A 16,159-nucleotide genomic window follows, 5' to 3' on the forward strand; every position below is an offset into this window, starting at 1 on the left:
ACTTATTTTCACAGCTAGGCATCACATCACCCATCTTTACAAATAAATTTATTACAAATTAAAGGATATAATCCTTCTTCTCTGACTAGTTTTCTACAATTTCTTTTTCCCAGCAACAAATATAATTAAAAATAATAATTGGTCATTTGTTTTAACTTGTCAATAGAACTTACCATTTCCTGGTAAGGACATCTTTGTTAAAATTGGATGATTTTTAAATGTGTCAAAATGATCAAGATAATAAAGGTCTTGAAATATTTGCCTTTTTGAATTTAGAAATGTAAGCTATGACAGAATACAATTTCTTTCTGTAAAACACATACAAAAATGAATAGCACATTTCAAATAGTTAACTGTTATTTCACAAGGATCATAAAAATTAAATAATTAGATGAGGAACTCTGTTCCATTATTCAACAGGACAATTAGTTCTATCAACATTTACAAGTTTTAAATATAGATTTATAATGCAAATATATTTATAATGTATTTTTATTTTTTATAGTGTATTTTTAAAATCTTCAATTAAAATCAGTAATCAAAAGAATTTAACATTAATGATAATAAAGCATTTATTATAATGTTTCTTTTATTCTTCAGTTATACTATTTCAATACTTTAAATACATGTTCAATTTTATTACCATATTTATGAATTAAAAATCTTAGTTTTGCTTAATGTCCTCCACTAGCAAGAAAACAAAAATTGAATGATACATTTCCATTTACTTATAACTTGAATTCTTTATAAATAATTTTATTTATCAAATATAAATAACTATGATTATAAATATAAGGTTTCAAAAAATGAGAAAAACGAAGATACAGTTCATGAATTTGTGCTAATGACAGTTAATTATGCTTAAAATTTATTGTCAATTTGAACAAAAAACTATCACAAAAACAAAGTAGGACATTATATAACGATAAAAGGTCAAATCACTAGGAAGATATAACAATTACAAATATATATTCATGCAACATCAGAGCACCTAAATATATAAAACAAACACTGACAGATTGACTAGAAAAATAGACAGAAGTGCAATAATAGTAGATGATTTCAACGTCTCACTTTTCAGAATGGAGAGACAGTTACCTTATAGGGAACAATTTTTATGAGTTTTTCTTCTCTCCTTCCCTTATTTATTTTTGCAAATATAAAAAAAAAAGCACAAACTGTGAAATAATAAAGAAAAGAAACAGAGATGAAAGAGAGAGAAAGGGGTGGAAGGAAGGATGGAAAGAAGGAAGGAAGGAAGGGAGGGTTTCTTACACAAAAGGTGACATACTATACACAGTTTTCTGCAACTTCCTTTTATCACTTAACAATTTATACTCCAAAATATACAATATATAATCCATTTAATCCATTTTGTAGAGATCTTCCCAACTGCTTTGCGCAAGTACATAGTAATCCACTGTGTAGATATATTGCAGTTTATATAACTGTTGGATTTTGGTGTTAGAATTTTGGATTTTGGGGGTGATTTCAATTTTGTTACTAGTACCAATAATGTTACATTGAAGAACATTTGATACATGTCATTTCAAACTAATGTCAGTGTACTTTTGGATCTTTGGAACAGATTCCTGGAAGAGGGATTGATAGATCAAAGGCCAAATACAGCTATGATTTTGTTAGATATTGATAAAATCTTCTCCATGGATGTTGTCCCATTTTACATTTTGAAAAACAAAATATTAGACTGCTTTTTCCTCCTTAGCCTCACCAACAGAGTGTTATCAAACTTTTCATATATTTCAAATCTTACAGGTGACTAATGGTTTTGGTTTTAATTAGCATTTTTCTCATTATAAAGATTATAATATGAAATATATTTTCTAACAAACATTGTTCCATTGAAAATATGAAATCTACATTTGGATCTGAGTAGCCCAGGGCAGTATCCTGGGTTAATGACATAAGTGGCTATTTAGTTGTAATTAATTAGGTTAATCTGAAACCATCCATTTTACTCAGGACTGCAGTTTAAAGACATAGGAGAAAGAAAGGCAGAACAGAAGAAAGGGAAGGAAAGATGGAAGGAAGGAAGGAAGGAAGGAAGGAAGGAAGGAAGGAAGGGAGAGAGGGAGGAAAGGAGGGAGGGAGGGGTGAATTAAGCTAGGTCTGAATTAAGACAAAAAAATATATGAATAAATGGGAAAGAACTGCTTAAATCAATGTAATTACCCTTGTTTGCTTGAAATCTGTGTTATAGTTTGAAGTCTGTGCCATATCTACCTTGTTAAAAAAACACTAAATTTACCTATCTTGCTCATATTCATGTTTCTCATAAACTCTGACCAGAAATTACAAATTTTAAAGTTTTACCGCATTTCAGCAGTAAACTACGTGCATAACCTCAGAAATGGATTGATGTCTCTTGTTAATACATATTTTGTTCATCATATGCTGGGTAGGAGCTACATATTAGTATATATGCTCAAATTTTTATTGCATTTAACACACCAGAAGGGACATTATACAACTAATAAGAAGTGAAGTCCATGTTAAGTTATTTGATCAAATATGTTTCATGAAAACTGCCTAAGAACATCAAAACAATTAGTCAAACCCAAAATTCAATCTGAGTTAGCATTCATCTTCAAAGATTTGAATTCAAAAGTAAGTTCAGAGACCAAATATTATATTTTGATTTGTTCTGAAGTGGCCATCTGTCCATATGTAAAAGCTACTGTAACAGTTTGGCAGGCAGTTTAAAGAACCAAAATAACTACTCTGTGCAGGTCAGGTTCACAGGCATCTGGGTGTTGACTTGGAAAGCACAAAACGTAATAATCACAGCATGTGGTACTTTACCGAGTAGCCAGCCAAAAGTGTCTGTCTAAATAGGCAAAAATTTTAGCTGTCATAAGAATCCTTTGAGGAAACTTTATAAATACCTATCAAATTTCAAATATCAGTGGCCAACATTTTTAAAAACACCATAAAGATCTAATAAAATGTTATAGAAAAGTTATAATAATCCTGAGGTACCCATAATTTATATCCTGGCACATTTAAAAATGTTCCTTTTGTTTAAAAATGGGCTTCAAAGATATCAATAGTTTTATTTGTATATTTTATAAATATTTGTGTGCTAGTCAATAGTCTGATTTTTAATTGTTTAAAGCAAATCCAATGCCACAAAGAGCTACTTTAGTCATGCCTTGCAGGAGTTCAAGGGGACTATCCTCTATCTTCACCCCTCTGCCCCTCCCCTACCTTCAAGTCTTCTCCTCACGGGTCTCTGCCTGGGAACTGTGGACCTTTGCTGCTCCTTTTCTTGGAAGAGTGGCTGTTGAAAGGAGTTAAATATGGCTCTTGGGTAAGTAAGTCTGGGTTGGAGGGCCATGAAGAAGGGTCAGCAAGAGGACAATCTCCCTTGGTGTCCGGAACTTGTAGAATAGCCTGCAATAGAGTGGACCACCAGCTGAGCTCCTTGAAGTGAGAGCTACAGGCTGGCAGGGAGAAGGGTGACCCCAGTGTCAACCAAGAAAAGTTAGATATGGCTGTACTTCAGAGAGCTCACCAACCAGGTGATGGTCACCAATAACAGCAGGAGGATGTTCCCAGTGCTGAAATTGAGTATGTCTGGCCTGGACCCGAACACCATGTGTTGTTTTATCTTGGATTTTGTGATGGAGAGCAACCACTTCTGGAAGTGTGTGAACAGAGAGTGGGTGCCTAGGGGGTCAGTCCAATTCATATGTGCATATTGAACTCCTTACATAAATAAAAGCTCTAAATTCATATAGTATGAGTTGAGGGTCTACAGGGGATGACTACCAGCCACGGCATTCTCAAGACTCAATGCATATCTGTCAAGGCTTACCAGAAAGAGATTACAGCTCTTAAAACTACATAAAACTGATTTGCAAGGGCTTGCTGTGATGTAAAAAGAAGCAGGGATCACAAAGATAAGATGGAAGAACCCAGAGACAAACAGCAACCTGGGTATTACTAATGGAAGTAGCTTATCCCTGGACTCAGTTCCTTCTACCTGCTGTCAACCCCCATCCTCAGTTTGGAGGTCCTGTCTCACTTTTCTCCACCCATGGCTGTGAAAAATGCTCTATGCTGAGGAACCACAGTTCACACATCCCTGTCCCTGTCCTCAAAGCCGTGCCTAGGACTCCTCCTCACTTGGACAAGCTCATACTTAGCCCATACACTCATTGGAAAAATTCTCCAACCTATTCTGACAATTCATTTGCAAGTTGTCCATGATCTGATCCCATGAACTTAGCCCAGCCTCAGCATGTGTGTACATACTATCATGTTACTCCTGAGCACAACAGGACTGCATCAGTACCCCAACCTGTGGTCAGCTAGCAGAGCACCTTCACACCAGGGTCTCAGACAGCATAGCTACCTAATGGGCTGGGAGTCCAGACCTTCCCAGTGAACACTATCTTACCCAAATAATCTCAGGTCCCTTCTCCTCAGGATTCTCACTCTATAAGAACCATGTCGTGGCCACAGATATTCCTGACAGCCAATATCACACCTTGGCCTCATAACCTCATGGATATCCCTGTCACCACCTTCCATGTAAACCAAAGCCTTTCCTTAAAATATACATTATTTTTTTTTTATGTCTACCAGTTTTACTCAGGATTTGATCTAGGTACAAAATGACAGTCTCATAGGTCAAGAAAGAAAAAAAAATCTTATTAACTTCACTTTAAAATATGAAAAGGAATATATGTCCTGTTGTTCATCAAAAAAATAACCCCACCCATCATCTGCAACACAAGTGTTGTCCTATGTTGCGTTTATATGCTACAGATGAATTTAAGTATGGAAACAAAACTCAGTTGGACTATTAAATCACCATTACTTGATCATAATAAAATTTTGTTTGCTAAGATCCAGAAACTTATTTTTTTGTGTCTCTTACAGAATATAGAAGATTTGACACACTAGAATTAATAAACTCAACTCGTCTTATTTAGTGAAATAAAAAGCATACTTTCAATTGCATCCCTTGTTTCTTCAGAGTAGTTTTCAGGTCCCTTTTGTGACAGCTATCATACTTATAGTTAAGCTGTTAGGGACAAAATAATAAATTCATAGTTGAGGACAACAGACTTTAACTGCAATGGAAATTTCACTGTTCTGCCCAATAGAATGTGTTTATTTTGAGCATATGTAATTGCCTCTTGTATTGTTAAACATACAATGGCAATATTTTTCTTCTGAAAAAAATAGCCAAAGACAATGAGCAAAACATTTTCTGCAAAATAAAGGTAATATGCAAAAAAAAAAAAGAAACAACAACAGCAAAAAACTAAATAAGTTCTAAAAAGATCTAGTGAGAGGATTCAGTACTAGAAATTAGTGACAAACATAATCCACTAAAATTTTCAAAATTTACATAGCTCAAATTCTCGTCTTTTGCTAACTTACTGTGCATCTAGAAATATTTATTTTGGAAAATATTGAGCAAACTTCTTTTGCCCAGAATGAAAAACTTTAAAGTTTAAGATGGATTACACAAAAGAACACATGCTTTCCTTTTCAAAGGAGAGTGATTTTTTTTTTTTTTTTTTGGCGGTACGCAGGCCTCTCACTGTTGCAGCTTCTCCCGTTGTGGAGCACAGGCTCAGTGGCCATGGCTCACGGTCCTAGCCACTCCATGGCATGTGGGATCTTCCCGGACCGTGGCACGAACCCGTGTTCCCTGCATCGGCAGGCGGACTCTCAACCACTGTGCCACCAGGGAAGCCCTAAAGGAAAGTGATCTTAAGAGCTTATAATTACTTAGTAAAGGTTTTCTGAAGATCAAATGCTTTTTAAATGCCCCTTTTTTGGTAATCTCTAAATTAATTGGAAGCATGTAAAATTGTTCTAAATTAATGATAAAAAATCAACTTCATATTTTTTAACTGGCTCTTTAAGTTTTATATTAACAAATTGTAGTTCATGATATACCTTAAAATATTCTGATAAAGTATCCAGATTAAGTTCATCCAAAGAAGAGATAATGCATTTCTACATTTGTTTGTGATAATTGGAGCAAAGACTTTATTAAACTAAATAATGATACTTTGACAGTGTAAAGATGCAAACGTACATGAAAGTAATATTTTTCCAAAGGTGAGAGGATGTATTTTATACTAGAGCTGACTTAAGTCTTTTGCACAGGATATTTCTTTGTCTGGAAATGGCTTTCCCCACATTATCGCCTGGCTTACTCCTTCAATTTCATTCCTCACAGAGGCCACACCTGACCACTCCACATCAACTGCCCCAATGTACTATGAAAATTCTTGGTCTGTTAGATTTTTTTCATAACATGAATTTTTATCTACTATGTTTATTCTTTTATTTTCCAAATATTTTATTGATTGCCCCCCTTGCCCCTGTCAGATTCAAGTTCCTCAAGTGTAAGAACTCAAGTTTTTCTTGCTAGTTGATCAGTCCCCAAGACCTAGAATCATTTTTGGAAAATAAGAGCCCAGTACATATGTGTCAAAAAAACACTCAATGACCTAGGAGGAATTTCAGGAAAACTTTTGTTGTCATAATCACATAAAAATACATAATGTCTATAAAACAGCAATAACTAATTAGATGGGAAGAACAGGCTGGAATGAGAAAGGAATAATGAGGCAAAAATGGGTTTAGGTGAGATTAAAAAATACTGCTAAGAAAGTAAAAAACAAAATCTAAAAATTACAGCCACACTAGAGGCCCTAAGACAACAAGAAACATTAATCTGATTATAAATGTCACAGCAATAATCCTTTTTTGGGTTAAATTCCTGAATCAAAAGCAAAGTATAAAGTCTGAGTTTTAAAGATGCAATAACTACATGTACACAGAGAGAAACAAATTACCCAAATGTTTGATAAAAATGTTAAAAAAAAATTATATACAAAAACTATTTAAAAAGTGATGAAGAATGAAAGAAATGTCAATTGATATTTACAAATATACCAGTCCAAATTAGGGATATGATTAGTCTGAAACCATTGAGTGTTAGAAAAAAATGATAAGAAGGTAAAAAAGAAGTTAATAAGAAATCAATGACAGTATGTAAAAGGAAAAAATTTCAACATAACAGGAAGATAATAGAAAAAGGAAATTGAGGTCATTTAACTACTAAACTGTAGACTGTTCTTTCTATGTAACTATGTTCTCACTCTATCCACTTTCTGTCTCCTATTTTTCCAACATACTTTGGACATTTTAAAATAAATTGCAACACACTTGAAAACAGATAAATTATAAGGGTTTACATCACATTTTCTTACCACAATGTTATAAAACTAGTAATTAAAACAAAATGTGATAAAATATTTTGAAGTTAAAACACATATTTCTGAAAGTTTGTGTAAATAGGAAAATAAAAGCTGAGTTTTTAGATTTCTTATAAATATCAAAGTAAATTATGTACCTCAAAACTCAAGCACAGGGGAGGAGTCAAGATGGTGGTGTGGGAACACACAGAGTTAGCTTCTCCCCACAACTAGGGTGCCTGCCAGCCACTGGTAGGGGACTCTGACCCCCAAGGAGACAGGAGGAACCTCAGAGTGAACGAGTAGGATGTAGGCAGACCGATGGGGGAGAAGTGGAGCCCAGACAGCATTGGTGTCCCTTGGGCTGGGGAGCTTGCTGAGTTCCCAAGCCAATTCCCCCTCCCCTCAAAGCCCCATCCAGGCCGCATGGGTCCTGGGGACATAGGAGGGAGGCTGGGGAGATCAGGAGTGGCAGATAGGAGGGGCCATCCAGGAGGATCAGGAGAGGAGCAGAGGGTGATTACCCTACTCACTTGGGCACAGGGAGCCTGCTGAGCTCCCAGGCTGGTCCCCTGCCCTCCAAGGCCCCCTTTTCCCCCTACCGTATTGGTCCTGGGGACATAGGAGAGAGGCCTGGGAGATCAGAGAGGCAGGCAGGAGGGACCCTCCCGGACCCCAGACCAGAGGAGCAGGAGAGGAGAGGAGGGCATTTGCTCTGCCCCTGCTAGGCTCCCAGGTGAGGTCCCCTACCCTCTGAGACCAGGGGTGGGTGGCACGCCTGGGTTCCTACTGTTCCTTGAGTATAAGCCCCATCCCCCACAGCCCTTAGGACATTTTCCAGCCCTGTGGGTCCTGAGCATTGGTCCCATACACCACCCAAACCTCACCCTTGCTTAGGCCTCGCTCTCCACAGCCAAGGCCTTCCCTCCCCCACTTTTTTTTTTTTCCTTTTCCCTCCTCCTCTTTTTTACTATAGGGTACTGATGTACACTCCAGTTGTTGATTCATATATATTTTTATTTTTACATTCTTTCTAATAAATCTGTTAGTTTCCTAGTCTAATTTTATTTTTACTTTGTTACTGTTTTTTTTTTTTTTTTCTTTTTTTTGCTGCCCCACATGGCTTGTGGGATCTTGATTCATGACCTTGGGGTCGGGCGGAAGCTCTTGCAATGGGAGCTCCGAGTCTGAACCACTGGACTAACAGAGAACCTCAGACTCCAGGGAATATTCTTCAGAGTGAGGTCCTCCAGAGGTCCTCATCTCAGCACAAAGACCACCTCTACTCAATAGCCTACAAACTCTAGTGTTGGAAGCCTCGGGCCAAACAACCAGTAAAACAGGAACACAACCTACTCATTAAAAAAAAAAAAATGAGATGGCAAAAAAATATGTCACAGTTGAAGGAGCAAGGTAAAAACCTACAAGACCAAGTAAATGAAAAGGAAATAGGCAATCTACCTGAAAAAGAATTCAGAGTAATGATAGCAAAGATGATTCAGAATCTCAGAAATAGAATGGAAGCACGGATTGAGAAAATACAAGAAGTGTTTAACAAAGACCTAGAAGAACTAAAGAACAAACAAACAGAGAGGAACAACACAATAACTGAAATGAAAAATACACTAGAAGGAATCAGTAAAAGAATAGTGGAAGCAGAAGAATGAATAAGTGAGCTGGAAGGCAAAATGGTGGAAATAACTGCTGAGGAGAAAAATAAAGAAGAGAAAAAAAGAATGAAAAGAATTGAAGACAATCTCAGAGGCCACTGGGACAATACTAAATGCACCAACATTCAAATTATAGGCGTCCCAGAAGAAGAAGAGAAAAACAAATGGTCTGAGAAAATATTTGAAGAGATTATAGTGGAAAACTCCCTTAACATGGGAAAGGAAAGAGTCAGCCAAATCCAGGAAGCACAGAGAGTCCCAATACAGGATAAAACCTAGGAAAAATACACCAGTACACATATTCATCAAATTAACAAAAATTAAATGGAAAGAAAAATATTAAAAACAGCAAGAGAAAAACAAAAAAATAATATACAAAGAAATCCCCGTAAGGTTATCAGCTGATTTTTCAGTGGAAACCCTGCAAGCTAGAAGGGAGTGGCAGGATATACTTAAAGTGATGAAAGAAAAAAACCTACAACCAAGATTACTGTACCCAGCAAGGATTTAATTCAGGTTTGATGGAGAAGTCAAAAGCTTTTCAGACAAACCAAAGCTAAGAGAATTCAGCACCATGAAAACAGTTTACAACAAATGCTAAAGAAACTTCCCTAAGCAGGAAACACAAAGAGAAGAAAAAGACCCACAAAAACAAACCGAAAACAATTAAGAAAATGGTAATAGGAACATACATATCGATAATAACCTTGAAAGTAAATAAACTAAATGCCGCAACCAAAGGACACAGACTGGCTGAATGGATACAAAAAAAGACCCATATATATGCTGTCTACAAGAGACCCAATTCAGTCCTAGGGACACATACAGACTGAAAGTGAAGGGATGGAAATAGATATTCCATGCAAATGGAAATCAAAAGAAAGCTGGAGTAGCAATACTTGTATCAGATAAAATAGACTTTAAAATAAAGACTGTTACAAGAGATAAGGAGGGACATTACATAATAATCAAAGGATCAGTCCAAAAAGAAGATATAACAATTATAAATGTTTATGCACCCAACATAGGAGCACTTCAATACATAAGGCAAATGCTAACAACCATGAAAGGAAAAATCGACAGTAACAAAAGAATAGTAGGGGACTTTAACACCTCACTTATACCAATGGACAGATTATCCAGACAGAAAATTAATAAGGAAACACAAACTTTAAATGACATAATAGACCACATAGATCTAATGGATATTTATAGAACATTCCACCCAAAAGTGATGGAATACACTTTATTCTCAAGTACTGATGGAACATTCTCCAGGATAGATCACATCTTGGGTCACAAATCAAGCCTCGGTAAATTTAAGAAAATTGAAACCTATTAAGCATTTTTTCTGACCACAACACTATGAGATTAGAAATCAATTACAGGAAAAAACCTGTAAAAAACACAAAAAAACATGGGAGTTAAACAGTGCGCTCCTAAATAACCAAGAGATCACTGAAGAAATCAAAGAAGAAATAAAAAATACATAGAAACAAATGACAATGAAAACACAATGACCCAAAACCTATGCATCACAGCAAAAGCAGTTCTAAGAGGGAAGTTTACAGCAATTCAATCTCACCTCAAGAAACAAGAAAAATCTCACATAAACAAGCTAATGTTACTTTTAAGACAACTAAAGAAAGAAGAGCAAAGAAAACCCAAAGTCAGAGGAAGGAAAGAAATCATAAAGATCAGAGCAGAAATAAATGAAATAGAAATGAAGAAAACAATAGCAAAGATCAATAAAACTAAAAGCTGGTTCTTTGAGAAGATAAACAAAATTGATAAATCCTTAGACAGAATCATCAAGAAAAAGAGGGAGAGGACACAAATCAATAAAATTAGAAATGAAAAAGGAGAAATCACAACAGACACTGCAGAAATACAAAGGATTATAAGAGACTACTACAAACAACCATATGCCAATAAAATGGACAACCATGAAGAAATGGACAAATTCTTTGAAAAGTACAATTTTCCAAGACTGAACCCAGAAGAATTAGAAAATATGAACAGACCTATCACAAGTAATGAAATTGAAACCATAATTAAAAATCTTCCAACAAAAAAAATGTCCAGGACAAGATGGCTTCTCAGGCGAATTCTATCAAACATTTAGAGAAGAGCACATTTAGAGAAGAGCAAACACCAATCCTTCTCAAACTCTTCTAAAAAATTGCTGAGGGAGAAACACTCCCAAATTCATTATACGAAGCCACCAGCACCCTGATACCAAAACCAGAAAAAGGTATCACAAAAAATGAAAACTACAGGCCAATATCACTGATGAACAGAGATGTAAAAATCCTGAACAAAACACTAGCAAACAGAATCCAACAGCACATTAAAAGGATCACACACCATGATCAAGTGGAATTTATCCCAGGGATGCAAGGATTCTTCAATATATGCAAATCAATCAATGTGATACACCACATTAACAATTTAAGGAATAAAAACAATATGATCATCTCAGTAGATGCAGAAAAAACTTCTGACAAAATTCAACACCAATTTATTATAAAAACCCTCCAGAAAGTGGGCACAGAGGGAACCTACCTCAACATAATAAAGTCCATATATGACAAACCCACAGCAAGCATCATACTCAATGGTGAAAAACTGAAAGCATTTCCACTAGGATCAAGAACAAGAGAAGGATGTCCACTCTCGCCACTCTTATTCAACATAGTTTTGGAAGTCCTAGCCATGGCAATCAGAGAAAAAAAAGAAAGAAAAGGAATACAAATTGGAAAAATAAGGATTAAAACCGTCACTATTTGCTGATGACATGATGCTATACATAGAAAATCCTAAAGATACCACCAGGAGACTACTAGAACTAATCAATGAGATTGATAAAGTTGCAGGATACAAAATTAATGCACAGAAATCTCTGGCATTCCTACACACCACCAACAAAAAATCAGAAAGAGAAATTAAGGAAACACTCCCATTTACCATTGCAGCAAAAAGAATAAAATACCTAGGAATAAACCTGCCTAAGGAGGCAAAAGACTTGTACTCAGAAAACTATAAAACACTGATGAAAGAAACCAAAGATGACAAAAAACAGATGGAGAAATATACCATGTTCTTGGATTGGAAGAATCAATATTGTGAAAATGACTATATAGACTAAAGCAATCTACAGATTCAGTGTAATCCCTACAAACTACCAATGGCATTCTTCACAGAATTGGAACAAAAAAATCTTACAATTCATATGGAAACACAAAAGACCCTGAATAGCCAAAGCAATCTTGAGAAGAGAAAAAAAAAAAAAAAAATGGAGTTGGAGGAATTAGCCTCCCCGACTTCAAACTATACCACAAAGCTACAGTAATCAAGACAACAAGGTACTGGAACAAAAACAAATATAGATCAATGGTACAGGACTGAATGACCAGAGATAAATCCATGCACATATGGACACCTGTTTTATGACAAAGGAGGCAAGAACATACAATGGAGAAAAGACAGCCTCTTCAATAAGTGGTGCTGGGAAAACTGGACAGCTACATGTAAAAGAATGAAATGAGAACACTACCTAACACCATACACAAAAATAAACTCCAAATGGATTAATGACTTAAATGTAAGACCAGACACTATAAAACTTTTGGAGGAAAACATAGGAAAAACACTCTGACATAAACCACAGGAAGAACTTTTTTGACCCACCTCCTAGAGTAACAGAAATAAAAACAAAAATAAACAAATGGGACTTAATTAAACTTAAAAGCTTTTGCACAACAAAGGAAACCATAAACAAGACAAAAAGACAACCCTCCGAATGGGAGAAAATATTTGCAAATAAAACAACAGACAAAGGATTAATCTCCAAAATATACAAATAGCTCATGCAGCTCAATATCAAACAAACAAACAATTCAGTTAAAAAGTGGGCAGAAGACCTAAATAGACATTTCACCAAGGGAGACATACAGTTGGCCAAAAGGCACATGAAAAGATGCTCAACATCACTAATTATTAGAGAAATGCAAATCAAAACTACAATGAGGTATCACCTCACGCCAGTCAGAATGGCCATTATCAAAAAATCTAGAAACAATAAATGCTGGAAAGGGTGTGGTGAAAAGGGAGCCCTCCTGCACTGTTGGTGGGAATGTAAATTGATCCAACCACTATGGAAAACAGTATGGAGGGTCCTTAAAGAACTAAAAAAAGAACTACCATATGACCTAGCAATCCCACTACTGGCATATACTCTGAGAGAAGCATAATTCAAAAAGAGACATGCACCCCAATGTTCATTGCAGCACTATTTACAATAACCAGGACATGGAACCAACCTAAGTGTCCATCGACAGAGGAATGGATAAAGAAGATGTGGCACATATATACAATGGAATATTACTCAGCCATAAAAAGGAACTAAATTGAGTTATTTGTAGTGAGGTGGGTGGACCTAGAGTCTGTCATACAGAGTGAAGTATGTCACCATATGTTAATGCATATATATGGAATCTAAAAAAAAGTGGTACTGATGAACCTAGTTGCAGGGCAGGAATAAAGAGGTAGACATAGAAAATGGACTTGATGACACGGGGTGGGAGGGGGAAGCTGGGGCAAAGTGAGAGTAGCATTGATGTATATACACTCCCGAATGTAAAATAGTTGGCTGGTGGGAAGAAGCAGCATAGCACAGGGAGATCAGCTCGGTGCTTTGAGGTGACCTAGAAGGGTGGGATAGGGAGGATGGGAGGGAGGCTTAAGAGGGAGGGGATATGGGGACATGTGTATGCATACGGCTGATTTGCTTTGTTGTGCAACAGAAACTAACATGGTATTGTGAAGCAATTATACTCCAATAAAGATGTACTAAAGAAAATGGTATCAATAGAAAAAAAAAACCCTCAAGCATAAGGACAGTTTGAAAAACTGCAGTATTTACAAAAGCTGAAGATACACAGTTCCAAAGATAATCAGCTCCACTCCTATGTATATACCTAAACCCAACAGGAGTGCATTCATAAGTTCACTGAAAGGCATGCACTAGAATATTCATTATAGCATTATTTGTAAGCCCAAACTGGGTGCTACCCACATAAATATCCACTCATAGGAGAAGCCGTAAAAATTCTGGAATACTCACACAATGGGAATTGATCGTCTATAATGTGCACAATGCATAATTTATCAATACTAAGTACAAAAAAAGACAGGACAAATCTCAGGTTTTAGAAGTCATGAGAGCAGTTAACTGGAACAATTTTTACTGAGATGAGAATGTGCTAGGTTATTGGTATTCTGTTTTTGATCTGAGTCTGACTAAGCAGGTATCTTCTGACATGTGAAATCAATCCATTGAGCTGAACTCTTTTGATGTGGTTACTAGTCTTTACCGATACTATGTTCAATAAACACTTAAAAGGACATAGAAATTAAAAATATCATTCCCATATTTTTATTTATTAATTCATTAAAATAAGTAGAAACACATATTAATCATGACATGCTTTGCAAAACAAAAGAAAAAAAAGACCCCTAACTTTCAAAGACTTTTATGATCACTCAAGAAAGCAAAATTACAGAGACAAAGAAGCATCAGGAAATCAGTAAGGAAAAATAAATGACTAATTAAAAAAATGATTTAAACATCAGGAAGTGTTATTTATACTGGTTCTGTGGGCTCCATGACTATGAATTCTTCTGTGAAGTGGATGAAGACTCCATCCAGGACAAATTTAATCTCAGTCAACTCAATGAGCAGGTGCCTCACTGTAGACAAGCTCTAGACATGATCTTGGACCTGGAGCCTGATGAAGAGCTGGAAGACAACCCCAACCAGAGAACCCTGATTAAGCAGTCAGCCAAGATGCTGTATGGGTTCACCCAGACCACCTATATCCTCACAAACCATGGCACCACCCAGATGTTGGAAAAGTACCAGCAGGGAGAGTTCGGCTACTGCCCCACGTGCACTGTGAGAACAAGCCAATGCTTTCCAATAGCCTTTCTGACACCCCAGGTGAGGCCCTGGTGAAGCTCTACTGCCCCAAGTGCATGGACAATTCCACACCTAAGACACCATCGAGGCAGCACCACACAGAAGGCCCCTACTTGGGTACCAGTTTCCCTCACATTGCTCTTCATGGTGCATGCTGAATGCCGGCCCAAGCAGCCCACTAACCAGTTTATGTCCAAAGTGTACAGTTGCAAGATCCATCCACTGCCCTACCAGGTGCAGTTCCAAGCTGCCAGCAACTTTGAGTCTGTCAAGACGGTTCACTTATTCCCAACCCCACCTGTCACTCTGTCTTTGACAGTTCCAGTCCTCCCCTGCCACCTTTAAGGAAATCTCTATGGTTTATATTTTAAATTAGAAGAGTCATTATTGTGGTGTGAATATGAAATAAAGTAGAAAAAAGGCAAAAATAAGCATTTACTCAAAATTTATATAAAATCTTGCCAGATCTCTTCAGGAAAAATAGTTTAGAGCTTGATGACTCCTAATATAAATGTTGTAAAATCATAAGGTATTTTAAAAATAATTCTATGGTAATTTATTTAATTACTAAATAAAATTGATTATTAAGATACATTAGCATCATTGATTAATGTATGAGAAGAATACTGAATAGTACCATAATAATGAAGAAATTTTTTAAAAGATCTACAAGAACTACCATGTTGAAAGGTACAAAAATCACAGGTCTTTAGAAAGGAAATTTTCATATACCTAAAATCAAATAATTCTCACATTATTTAAATAGTTCTGGGCTATAAGTTGAAATGGACTTTGCTGTGTCAAACCACAGACTGACTCGCATTATTTTAAAAAAAGCAAATCTCAAATATCACTAGTAAATAGCAATTAAATCTTAAGAGAGAATATATTTTTATACTTGATAAAATCAATTCAATGTTTAATAAAATTCAAAGAAAGCATAAGTACCAACAGACATATCTAAACATGACAAGAATGTGTATCTCAATCCACCTATATTCCAAAATGTTCTGGAAATTAATTTAATAGATTTATGATTATAAATGTGAAAAGAAGCTAAAATTTAGGTATATGATCTAGCAACTACTATAATGTACTATAAAACCTTTTATTTTTCCCTTGGAATAGAGAGTCAAGTCAAAAATAATGAATAATCCAATGAAATCAGAGTGTATACAAAATTTATGAACATCAGTGGGGAGAGATTGGATGACACATTAAATTGAGAATTGGCTAATTATGTCAAGTTGGGTTGATAT

At 35.9% G+C, this 16,159-nt stretch overlaps 1 pseudogene across 1 annotated transcript; it reads left to right on the forward strand.

Annotated features, from left to right (window-relative positions):
* The first annotated feature begins 3,320 nt into the window (after nt 1-3,320).
* LOC309817825 (casein kinase II subunit beta-like) lies at nt 3,321-15,245 on the forward strand (annotated as a pseudogene). The gene is made up of 2 exons: nt 3,321-3,331; nt 14,555-15,245. The product of its transcript is annotated as a casein kinase II subunit beta-like (transcript).
* The last annotated feature ends 914 nt before the right edge of the window (nt 15,246-16,159 follow it).

Source organism: Grampus griseus (assembly GCF_964374135.1).
Source record: "Grampus griseus genome assembly, contig: HAP1_SCAFFOLD_533, whole genome shotgun sequence".
NCBI lineage: Eukaryota > Metazoa > Chordata > Mammalia > Artiodactyla > Delphinidae > Grampus > Grampus griseus.